Source organism: Heterodontus francisci, unplaced genomic scaffold (assembly GCF_036365525.1).
Source record: "Heterodontus francisci isolate sHetFra1 unplaced genomic scaffold, sHetFra1.hap1 HAP1_SCAFFOLD_43, whole genome shotgun sequence".
NCBI lineage: Eukaryota > Metazoa > Chordata > Chondrichthyes > Heterodontiformes > Heterodontidae > Heterodontus > Heterodontus francisci.
The window spans coordinates 16,211,663-16,223,449 of record NW_027141852.1 but is presented as its reverse complement, the minus strand read 5'-3'; the positions used below and the strand labels follow the sequence as shown (position 1 = coordinate 16,223,449).

The following is an 11,787-nucleotide window of genomic DNA, read 5'->3' as shown; positions in this document are numbered from 1 at the left end:
AACAAGGCCTGAAACAGTACTTCTACTCTGATACAGTAAATCCACTTACAGAAGCCCCAAAGTGTGAGAAATTCCTCTCACTCATCAATAATAAATCTGAAATCTTTTTACCTTCCAAATGCTGCCATCTATTTTGTCAGTATTTATTTCTCTCTCCTTTTTATTTAGTTCCTGCATTTCTTCAGAATTTTTTTTTTCAATTATATCTGAGGGAAGAAATGAACAGATCTGGCAGCTCAAAACTGGGCATCCATGAGGCACTGTGGGCCATCAGCAGCAGCAGAATTGTATTTAAACACAATATGTTACCTCATGGCCTGGCATATCCCTCACTCTACCATTACCATCAAGCCAAGGGAGCAATAGTGGTTCAATGAAGTGTGCAGGAGGGCATGTCAGGAGCAGCACCAAGCAGACCTAAAATGAGGTGTCAACCTGGTGAAGTTACAACACAGGATTACTTGCATGTCACATAGCGGAAGCAGCATGCAATAGACAGAGCTAAGCAATCTCACAATCAACAGATCAGATCAAAGCTCTGCAGTCCTGCCAGATCCAGTCCTGAATGGTGGTGGATAATTAAACAATTAACAGGAGTCACAGAGAGTCATAAAGTCGTACAGCACAGAACCAGGCCCTTCGGCCCACCGCGTCCATGCCGACCATAATGCCTATCTATACTAATCCGACCCGCCTGCATTTATTCCATATCCCTCCATGCCTTGCTCATTCAAGTCCCTGTCCAGATGCCTCTTAAATGTGACGACTGTTCCTGCCTCCACCAGACAGCTCATTCCAGATACCCACTATTCTTTCTGTGAAAAATGTACCCCTTTGACCCCCTTTAAACCTCCTCCCTCTTAGCTTAAATCTATGCCCTCTAGTTTTAGTCACCCCTGCCATGGGAAACAGAGTCTGGCTATCTACACTATCTATGCCTCTCATAAAGCATGACGTAGGAGTGAAGAACGAGTGACCAAGAGGAGGAAAGTGGCACGGCATAGAGCTAATGGCTGGAGTGGGGGTTGGGGGACTGGGAGCGAGTGGCAGGAGAACTGGGTGACACGCACAGGGAACAATCGGCCAGGGGAGCAGCGAGGTGGAGAGCGAGCAGCTGAGGAGAAGAAGCGTCAAGGCCGAGTGGGGAGAGCTCCAACCTCAAAGTCTCCCATTCAGCGGCTTCCTTCAGCTGAGTGAGAGGCTGGATACCCGATGACGCTTTAGCGTGCATGTGCGAAGATGGACCAGGCGCTGATTTGCGATGATGTTGGTGCTGAGCCATGACATCATCCTGCGCATGTGCCACTTAACCCTGGCAAGATGTAGCTGTGCCTATGCATAGCTTGCCGCTCTCTGATGATGTCAGCAGGCCGCTCCGTTGATAGGAATCACATTGTGTCAGCAGTGCCCACAAACCAGGAAAGAATAAAAAAGAGATTTACCACAATGGTAGCAGGGTGAGGGATTTCAGTTATGTGGAGAGATTGGAGAAGCTGGGGTTGTTCTCCTTGCAGCAGAGAAAATTCCGAAAAGATTTGACACATTTGTTCAAAATCATGAAGGTTTTCAATAGTTTAAATAAGGAGAAACTGTTTCCAGTGGTAAAAGGGTCAGTAAGCAGAGGACACAGATATCAGGTGATTGGCAGAAGAACCAGAGGTGACATGAAGAACCATTTTTTACACTGCAATGTGTTGTGATAAAGAAAGAAAAGACTTGCATTTATATAGCACCTTTCCTGACCACTGGATATATCAAAGCACTTTGTAAACAATGAAATACTTTTGAAGTGAAATCAATGTTGTAATGTCAGAAATGCAGCAGCTAATACCCACAAACAGCAATGTGATAATGACCAACTGATCTGATTGAGGGGCAAATATTGATCACAACACCAGGGAGAATTGCTCTTCACTTGTTTGAAATTGCAGCATGGGATCTTTTACATTCACCCAAACATGCAGACCAGGTCTTGGTTTAACATCACACCTGAAAGGCAGCACCTTCAACACCCTCAGTGCTGCACTGGAGTGTCAGCTGTGAAATCTGAACCCAGAAGCTTGTGATTTCGAGGTGAGTGTGACCAAATGAGCCACAGCTTTTACCTGAGTCTCAATCCTTCGACCAACAGTTTCTCTCTATCGAATCTGTCACGACCCCACATGATTGCGAACACCTCTATCAAATCTTCTCTCTAAGGAGAACAACCCCAGCTTCTCCAATCTATCCACATAACTGAAATCCTAACCACACGTTGCAGAAAGGAATTTTTCCTCATGTTCCTTCTGGTTTTGTGAGTCACTTTAAATCTGTAACCTTCGGTTACTGACCGTTCAGCAGTTAGAAACAGTTCCTCAGTATTTACTCTACCTCAAACCTTCAAGGAAGCTCTGCAAAGTAACTGAAAATCAAGTTGTCAGAAGTGGGATTTAAACACATGCCTCCAGTGAAAGCTGCAACCTGAACAGAGAAGCTGAAACCGCTCAGTCACCTCAACTGTTCAGAACCTTTTTGACCTCGTCATCACTTCTGTAATTTGAAAGGTTCACTCAGTTCAGGAACTTGTTCAATGTTGCTGGAATGCTCAGTGACTGGGATATTAACTCCCCCGGGTTTTCCTGAGCTTGTTCTCGGTGTTTGGGGATGTTTGTACTGGGCTGTGGAATCTTGCATCCCTGTAATGGACATTAACCCACTGATTGAATCTGTATTCACTGCTTTCCGCTGGTGCTGGGTATTTGCAGAGTGTGGGGCTGGAATGTTGCTGCTTGTCCCGGCCTCACTCACTCTGGGAAAGAGTGAATAATTGATGTGTCTGTTTCTGTATCTGAAATGTGACTTCGATCTGCTGTTATTAACCGAGGCAGCGTTGCAGAAGGATACGTTAATAATCTCTCACTAATCAACTGCAAACAGTCAGAATGTGTAACTTTGAGCAGCGCTTTCTGCACCGTCAGGGCTGGAAAGTTGAGGGAGGGAGAGACACTGTCAGTATCTGAGTGTACACAGCACTGTCCAGAGAAAGAGCCAATATACCGGGGCTGAGACACAGTGTATCTTTTCACATTTAGTCACAATAATATCCGGAGTCAGGAACTGAAAAGGATGAAAAACCGAATAATAAGAGCAAAAGTAAGAAAACTAAGCAATTATAGATTAGCTGATGAGCATTCTCTGTGTTACCTGATAGTCTACTGTTTTATTTTCAATGCTCTCTCCACTGTGGCCAGGGAATGATTTCTTCTCAAGGGCTGAATATTCACAAAGCTTCTTGGAATTTAAAATCTTTCAAAATTAATTCCATGGAGCTAATGGGGAAAAGTCAAATAACTGCATCTATTATAGGAGAGCTGGTTGGTGATGACGTGGATGTGTCTGCAGTGTGCAGGACCAGACTGTTTCTACAGATTCACAATGAATGTTCCACCCTTTATTTGGAACAGTAAAACTGATCGTGGACAATGGCTATTCTGGTTGCAGCAACCTGAAGATTTAACTCATTGACACCCTGCTTTCGGGTAATCTAGAAAGCACAACACCCAGCTCTGTCAGTTAGTGTGCTTGTTTGTTAACCCACAATTTGTTGGTTCAAGCACTTAAAAGGATGAGGCTTTATTAACTTAAACTCTTCTACATCTGCTGTATTACTCTTGCTTTTGATTCTTGAAAGATAAGTTTAGTCAAGTCTTTCATTGTGAAATCCATGCTGACTGTGTTTTATTATATTTTCATTTTCATATGTATTTTCTACTTTTGGGGATTACAGGATATTGTCATTTTTTATTGATTTTATTTTTATTTATTGCATTTATTGCCCATCCCTGATTCCCTCGAGAAGGTAGTGGTGAGCTGCCTTCTTGAACCACTGCAGTCGATGTGGTGCTGTTAGGAAGGGAGTTCCAGGATTTTGACCCAGCCACAATGAAGGAACGGTGATATAGTTCCAATTCCAGGATGGTGTGTGGCTCAGAGGGGAACTTGCAGGTGATGGTGTTCCCATGCATCTGCTGCCCTTGTCCTTCTAGGTAGTAGAAGTCACGGGTTTGGAAGGTGCTGTGTAAGGAGGCTTGCTGCCTTGCTGCAGTGCATCTTGTGGATGGTGCACACTGCTACCACTGTGCGTTGGTGATGGAGAGAGTGAATATAGTGAATGAGGTGCCAATCAAGTGGGCTGCTTTGTCCTGGATGACGTTGAGCTTCTTGAGTGTTGTTGGAGCTGCACCTATCCAGGCAATGGAGAGTATTGCATCACACTCCTGACTTGTGCCTTGTAGATAGGGGACAGGCTTTGGGGAGTCAGGAGGTGAGTTACTCGCCGCAGGATTCCTAGTGTCTGACCTGCTCTTGTAGCCATGATATTTATATGACTACTGCGGTTCAGTTTCTGGTCAATGGTAACCCCCAGGATGTTGATAGTGGGGGATTCAGCAATCGTAATGCTGTTGAATGTCAAGGGGAGAGGGTTAGATTCTCTCTTGTTTCAGAAGGTCATTGCCTGGGACTTGCGTGACTCGAATGTGAAATATCCTTATTGTAGGGTATTGTATTGTACTGTACAGTGACTACACTTGGAAAGTACTTCATTGGCTGTAAAAGGCTTTGCAAAGTCCTGTGGTCGTGAAATGCATGTGTTGCTTTTTCCATTGTTATCAATGTCATTGTGATCAAAAGATAGGTTTCGTGAGCACAAGGTTTAAATCAATGTTGATTCAAATAATGTAAAAGCATCTATATTCTTGCACTATACTTAATAATCACCATCTTCCTTTCCTTACAGAGTACAATGTTTTTGACCCTGAAATTGATTCCACAATCTCAGTCCCTCAGACAATTTCAGCCCAGTTCTGATGAAAGATCACAGATCTGAAACGTTAACTCTGTTTCTCTCTCCACAGATGCTGCCAGACCTGCTGAGTATTTCCATCATTTTCAAGAGTCTCGATTTAATGAATAGGAAACTTGTTTCAGATCAGATTGGGAGACAGTGTGAAACCACTCCATTGTACTCATGTCTGAGATTCTGCGGACAGTTGGCTGTTAGTGGAAGACATCATCAATTAAATGTACCTAGCAACAGCTCAGACCAATTATTATTTTACAAGGTGGTGTGATGGCCATCCAGGGGTTAAAAGTAGGGATCTTGAAAGCTTTCAATGTGCAGGAACACTAGAAGAGCTCAGGGGTAAAGGCTCAGATCATCAACCAAGTTCTCCACCTGATGAGGGATCTAGGCTGGACAAAGAGGACCGTGACACTCAGAGACCAAGCTCGACCAGTCCACACACCTGCCAGAGCTGTAAAGTTATATTCCCCAAGTTTGTTCAAGATAATTTTACTTCCAATTATTAAGTACTATTTTACTCTCAATAAAAGTTCTGGACTTATTAATCAAGTATCCTGTTGATTTAATTGGTTAAAGTCATGCCCAAAGAGATTGTCCACAATAGACTTTCCAGAACTGAAAGATAAGTCTGCAAGGATTGCTAATTTTACAGCCCTGTTTAAAAAGAGAGATAAACCCAGGAACTACAGACCAGTTCGTCTAATGTCAGTGGTGGGGAAACCTTTAGAGACAATTATCCAGGAGAAAATTAACTGGCACTTGGTAGAACATGGGCTAATAAATGACAGCCAGTACAGATTGGTTAACAGAAGATTGTGTATGAATTAATTAATGAATTAATTTCTTTGATGAAGTTTCAGAGAGAGTTGACCAGGGTGGTGAGGTTGATGGTGTGTGTCTGCACTTCAAAATTGTGTTTGAAAAAGAACCATAAAATAGACTTGTTAACAAAATTTGAACAGATGGGATTAAAGAGGCAGTGGCAGCGTGGATACAAAATTGGCTGAGAGACGGAAAGCATAAAGTAGGCTGAATGCTTGTTTTTCAGAATGGAGGGACTAATCCAGTAATGTCACTGTTGTTGCAGTGTGTGCAGTGTCTGACCCTGAGCTGTCCTAGGGAGGGGGCTGTTTGTGATTTTCCTGTGGGGTATATTATCTTCAGGGTATCTCTCTGAGCTGTCACAGGGATGGGACAGTGTGTGATATCCTTGTGCATGTCATGCAGGCCCACTGGCGTGTGGTTCCATCCTGATGCCAAGAAACAGAGCCCCATCTATGGGCAAAAAGTCTCACTTCCCTGTGGGTGTCTTGAGAGAGAAGAAGGCTTAGGGAGTAAACCTGGACAGTAAATCCGGAGTGGAGTCCCATACCTGTTACTTATCAGGTAGTTTTCCAGCAACTCCTACAGCAGAGCTGGTACCAAATAGTACTGTTTTTTTCCTTTCCTTTGGACAATACTAGCAATGCTGAGAGGGGGTCCTGATGCTCAGTGTCTCCATACTATTTTCCCAGGCCTGTGCCCTGGAGAGGACACTCCAGCTTCATGGTTAAACATTAGCAAAACATGGGAAGAAACAGTTACCGATTATAAGCTCTCACTCAATTGGTGTAGAGTATGAGCACCAGGGGCTACTTTTGACAGTGGGAGAGATCATCGCGTCTCAATGGATAACTACCACCTACTCCAAGCTGTGCAGCCCCCAGTCAGTTAGGTGCTGTCCTGCCACGACATACTTGCTTCAATGGGTGCTTGCAACTTCGAGAGATATCTCTCAACTGGCGGATTGATAATCTATGCACCAGGCAAGACAAACTCAACAAAGAAGACACCAGTGCTTCGCATCACAAGCTGGAATGTAAGCACCATGTGTCCTGGCCTTACCGACAACCTTCTGCAGGTTGATAGCACACACAAGACAGCTGTGATTGACAAGGAACTCACAAGGCTCAATGTGGACATTGCTGTGCTGCAAGAAACTAGACTCATTCAAAGTGGATCCCTCAAAGAGAAACACTACACCTTCTTCTGGCAGGGGAAAGCCCAAGAGGCAACTCGTGAGCATGGAGTGGGTTTCACAGTAAATAACATGCTACTTGTGATGAGTGAACCACCCACAGTAGGCTCAGAGAGACTTCTTACCCTTCACTTGTCAACAAGCGCGGGCCCAGTTAATCGCATGTGCATCTATGTGCCGACACTCACCTCCACCCCAGATGTCAAGGATCAATTCTATGAGACACTTGACACTGCCATCAGTAGAATTCCCAGCACCGAGGGACTGTATCTTCTAGGGGATTTCGACGCAAGCTTGGGTACTGACTACAGCTTGGCCAACGAGCATAGGGCACCAGGGGATTAGCAAGATGAACGAAAATGGACAGAGGTTTCTGGAGCTATGCTGTCACCATGGACTCTGTGTGACGAACAGCTATTTCCAGGTCAAGCTGTGCCACAAGGTGTCCTGGAGACATCCGAGATCATGCCACTGGCACCAGCTAGACCTTATCATCACCAGACGTACCACCCTCAGCAGTATCCTCATCACACGCAGCTATCATAGCGCTGACTGAGACACTGACCACTCCCTGGTGTGTAACAAGGTCAGGCTTCAGCTAAGAAAGCTTCACCCATCCAAGAAGAAAGGTCGTTCTCGGATCAACACTAGCCGAACCACTGATCCAGAAAGGACCCAGGAGTTCCTCAACATCCTCGATCAGGCTCTTTCAGAAAACGCCCAAGGCCTCAGTGTGGTATCAAAGTGGAATCATCTGCACGCCACCATCTATAACTCTGCACTCGCTGTGTATGGGAAAAGAGATGGGAGGAATGCTGACTGGTTTGAGGCTTATTGGACTGAAATGGAGTCAGTTACTGCAACTAAGAAGAGAGTCCTCATGAACTGCAAACAAGTCTCCAGCAAACAAACTATAGATGCTCTCAGAGCTGCCAGAAACAAGTCTCTGCAGACTGCTCGGCACTGCACCAATCAATACTGGTTAAAACTCTGCAACAGCATACAAACTGCCACTGAATCTGGGGGATGCTAGAGGGACATATGAAGGAATTCAACACACCAAGGTTACTTAGACAGCACCTTCCATACCCGCAACCTCTACCAACTAGAAGGACAAGGGCAGCAAATTCATGGGAACACCACCACCTGCAAGTTCCCCTCCAAGCCACACACTATCGTGACTTGGAACTATATCGCCTTTCCTTCACTGTTGCTGGGTCAAAATCCTGGAACTCCCTTCCTAACAGCACTGTGGGTGTACCTACCTCACACAGACTGCAGCGGTTCAAGAAGGCAGCTCACCACCACCTTCTCATGGGAAATGAGGGATGGGCAATAAATGCTGGCTTAGCCAGTGATGACCACATCACATGAATGAATAAAAGAAAAATTATGAAAGCAATGGGAGCAGCAGTAACTAAATCAACACCTTTGAAGACAAAGACAGGGGTGATCATCACTGAACCTAACAAGCAGATGGAAAGGTGAGTGGAGCATTACCTTGAACTCTACATAACGGAGAACATTGTCATTGAAGTAGCTCTCAGCACCATTCCAGACTTCCCTGTCATGGAGGAGCTGGACAGCGACACCACCACAGAGCTCAACAACGCCACTGACCGTCTTGCCAGTGGTAAAGCCCTGGGAAATGATGATATTCCACCTGGAATCATCAAAAGTGGAAAAGCAGCTCTGCTGCAGCATCCCCATGAATTTCTGTGTCTCTGTTGGAAGGGGAGATCTGCGCCTCTCAACATGCGTGATGCAAACATTGTCACCTTTTGCAACAATAAAGGCGATCGCTTTGACTGCAGCAATTAGCGAGGCATCTGCTTGCTAAGTATTGTGGGGAAGGTCTTTGCTCGCATTGCTCTGACCAGATTGCAGACCCTGACATCACATCTATCTTGAGTCTCAGTGCAGATTCGGAGCTGGTAGATCGACAGTCGACATGATTTTCACACTTCGGCAGTTGCAGGAGAAGTACTGTGAACAGTACAGACCACTCTACATTGTCTTTATAGACATCACCAAGGCCTTCGATCTTGTTTGCAGAGACGGACTCTTCAAACTGCTGTGGAAACTAGGCTGCCCTCCTGAACTCTTGGGCGTCATCTCTTCTTTCCACGAGAACATGCACAGTTCCGTCAGTTACAATGGAGCAACATCAGACACATTCACGATCAGCAGTGGGGTAAAACAGGGCTGTGTCCTGGTGCAAACTCTCTTCGGAACGTAGGAGGAGGCAGTTTACCCTGTCGAGCCTGATCTGTCATTCAATTACATCCTTGATGATCATCTACCTCAACACCACTTTCCCGCGCTCTCCCCAAATCCCTTGATGTCATGAGTATCAAGATTTTTATCAATTTCTGTCCTGAACATGCTCAATGATTGAACTTTCACAAACCCCTGAGGTAGAGAATTCCAAAGATTCACCACCCTCTGAGTGAAGAAATTCCACCCTATCTCAGTTTTAAATGGCCTTTTAAATGAAACTTTAAGGAATACAAGCCCAGTTTCCTCATAAGACAATCCCACCATCCCAGGGATTAGTCTGGTGACCCTCCGTTGCACTCCCTCTGTGGCAAGTATATCCTTCCTTAGATAAGGAAACCAAAACTGTGCACAATACTCCAGCACGATCTCACCAAGGATCTATACAATTGCAGCAAGACATCTTTATTCCTGTACTCATGACCCCTCGTGTTAAGGCCAACATACCATTTGCCTTCCTAATTGATTGCTGCACCTGCATGCGAGCTTTTCGTGTCTCATGAACAAGGACACCCAGGTCCCTTTGGACATCAACACTTCCCAACCTCTCACCATTTAAGAAATATTCTGTCTTTCTGTTTATTCTACCAAAGTGGATAACTTCACACTTATTCACATTATATTCCATCTGTCATTTCATTCACTTATCCTGTCCAAGTCCCCTGGAAGCCTCCTTGTAACCTCCTCACAGCTCACATCCTTTACAATTGGCATATTCTTCTCCATGCTGCTATTTTCAACTTTCAGTGACTCAGATGGGGGTGTCCAGCTGCATACCAGAGCTGATGACAAGCTGTTCATCTTGGCAAGACTGCGCACCAAGACCAAAATGAGTCAGTTCTTGGTCTGTGAGTTGCTGTTTGCTGATGACGCTGTGCTGACATCCCATAATGAAGTTCATTAACAGCAGCTTGTATATCGGTTCTCCCTGGCCTGCAAGGAGTTTGGACTGACGATCAGCAGCAGGAAGATCAAAGTTATGGGCCAGGACGTAGAGACTCCACCTTCCATCAACATCGACAGCCTCACTTTGGAGGTTGTCAACAGCTTCACAGACCTTCGATCAACAATCACCAGCAATCTGTCCCTTGATACTGAAATCAGCACCAGGATTGTCAATGCTGCAGCTGTCATGTCAAAGTTGAGAAGACGAGTGTGAACCGACACCAAACTGATCGAAAATACAAAACTCCACATGTACCAGGCTTGTGTTCTCAGCACCCTCCTTGAGAGTAGAGAAGCATCAACAACTTATGCAAGCCAAGAAAAGCAGCTGAACAGCTTCCACCTCCGCTGTCTCAGATGGATATTGGGCATCTCCTGGCAGGACAGAGTGCCGAATGCAGAAGTACACCAGCGTGCAGGGATCTGCAGCATGTTTGCCCTCTTGAGTCAGCGGTGACTCTGTTGACTGGGTCATGTGTGCTGAATGGATGACGGTCGCTTTGCCAAAGACATGCTCTTTGGTGAGCTTGCTATCAGCACGAGACCAACAGGTCACCCACGTCTGTGATGCAAGGACATCTGCAAAGCGAGATCTCAAGCTGACTGGGATTGGAGTCGATGCATGGGAAGTCCTTCCTGCTGACTGGAATTCCTGGAGAAAGGCATTCAGGAAGACCATGGGAAAAGCAGAGGACAAAAGAAATGACCAGATGGTGGGAAAGAGAGCTCAGAGGAAGGAAAAATTATCAGTCGACCTCGGGCCAATGATATTCATCTGTACCAGCTGTGGAAGGGATCGTCACTCACGAGTCGTCCTTTACAGCCACAACAAACGATGTTTCACACAGAAGTGACGTACACCCCGGGTGTAGCCCATCGTCTTCCGAGACGGACGGTTGCCTATTACAATTACAACTACAGCTACAACTACAAGAGCGAGTCAGAGGCTGGGAACTCTGCCGTGACGAACTCAGCTCTTGACTCGCCAAAGTCTGCCCACTATCTGCAAGATCTTCCTCTGATTTCAATTGCACGCACATTTGCAATCTGGCTCTGTAGCTCAGTTGGTTAAAGCACCTGTCCAATAAACAGGAAATCTTGGGTTCAACTCCCAACAGAGCCTTATTTCACAGTAACAACATGCTTGAAAAGTTTCATTATCAACACTGACATCTGTGTCTTGTGAGCTTTAATTCAAAATACATGATGAATTTCAATCACATCCGAGAACAGCCTTTGTGAAGGATATGAGTTTGGAATGGCTGTTCCTCCTTGTACAGAACTTCAGTGCTGATACATCAAAGGTAACTTATTTGACAGAAATTTGTTCACAGTCACATTCAACCTGGAAAACAGCTTGATATTAATCTCACTGAAGGAGAGTGTTTGTGTCATTTTGTGTTGCTTTTAACCGAGACTGGGACATGACGCAAGTGGGAGGGTTCATCTGAGGTTTGGAATATTTGTCAGTCAGGAACAAGAAAAATCAAAGGAACCAAATAAGAAAACCTATGTCTCATGTGGTTACCGAGAAACGGTGAGAAGATATTAAACTTTGTTGTATTTAATACAACTGTGTGAACTTTGATCTTTGCGGCCTTTTATAAACAGTATTTGAAGGGTCTCAGTAAAAATGTTCAGTGTTGATGAGAGTGGTGTCTGGGTGAGCAGCTGCTGAGTGTGACAGGGTCAGGACTGAATGCAG

General features: G+C 45.1%; 1 non-coding gene across 1 annotated transcript; it reads left to right on the top strand.

The window, feature by feature from the left end:
• Positions 1-11,131: 11,131 nt before the first annotated feature.
• On the top strand, positions 11,132-11,205 carry trnai-aau (transfer RNA isoleucine (anticodon AAU)). Its single transcript has one exon. It is a non-coding gene; the product is annotated as a tRNA-Ile (tRNA).
• The last annotated feature ends 582 nt before the right edge of the window (positions 11,206-11,787 follow it).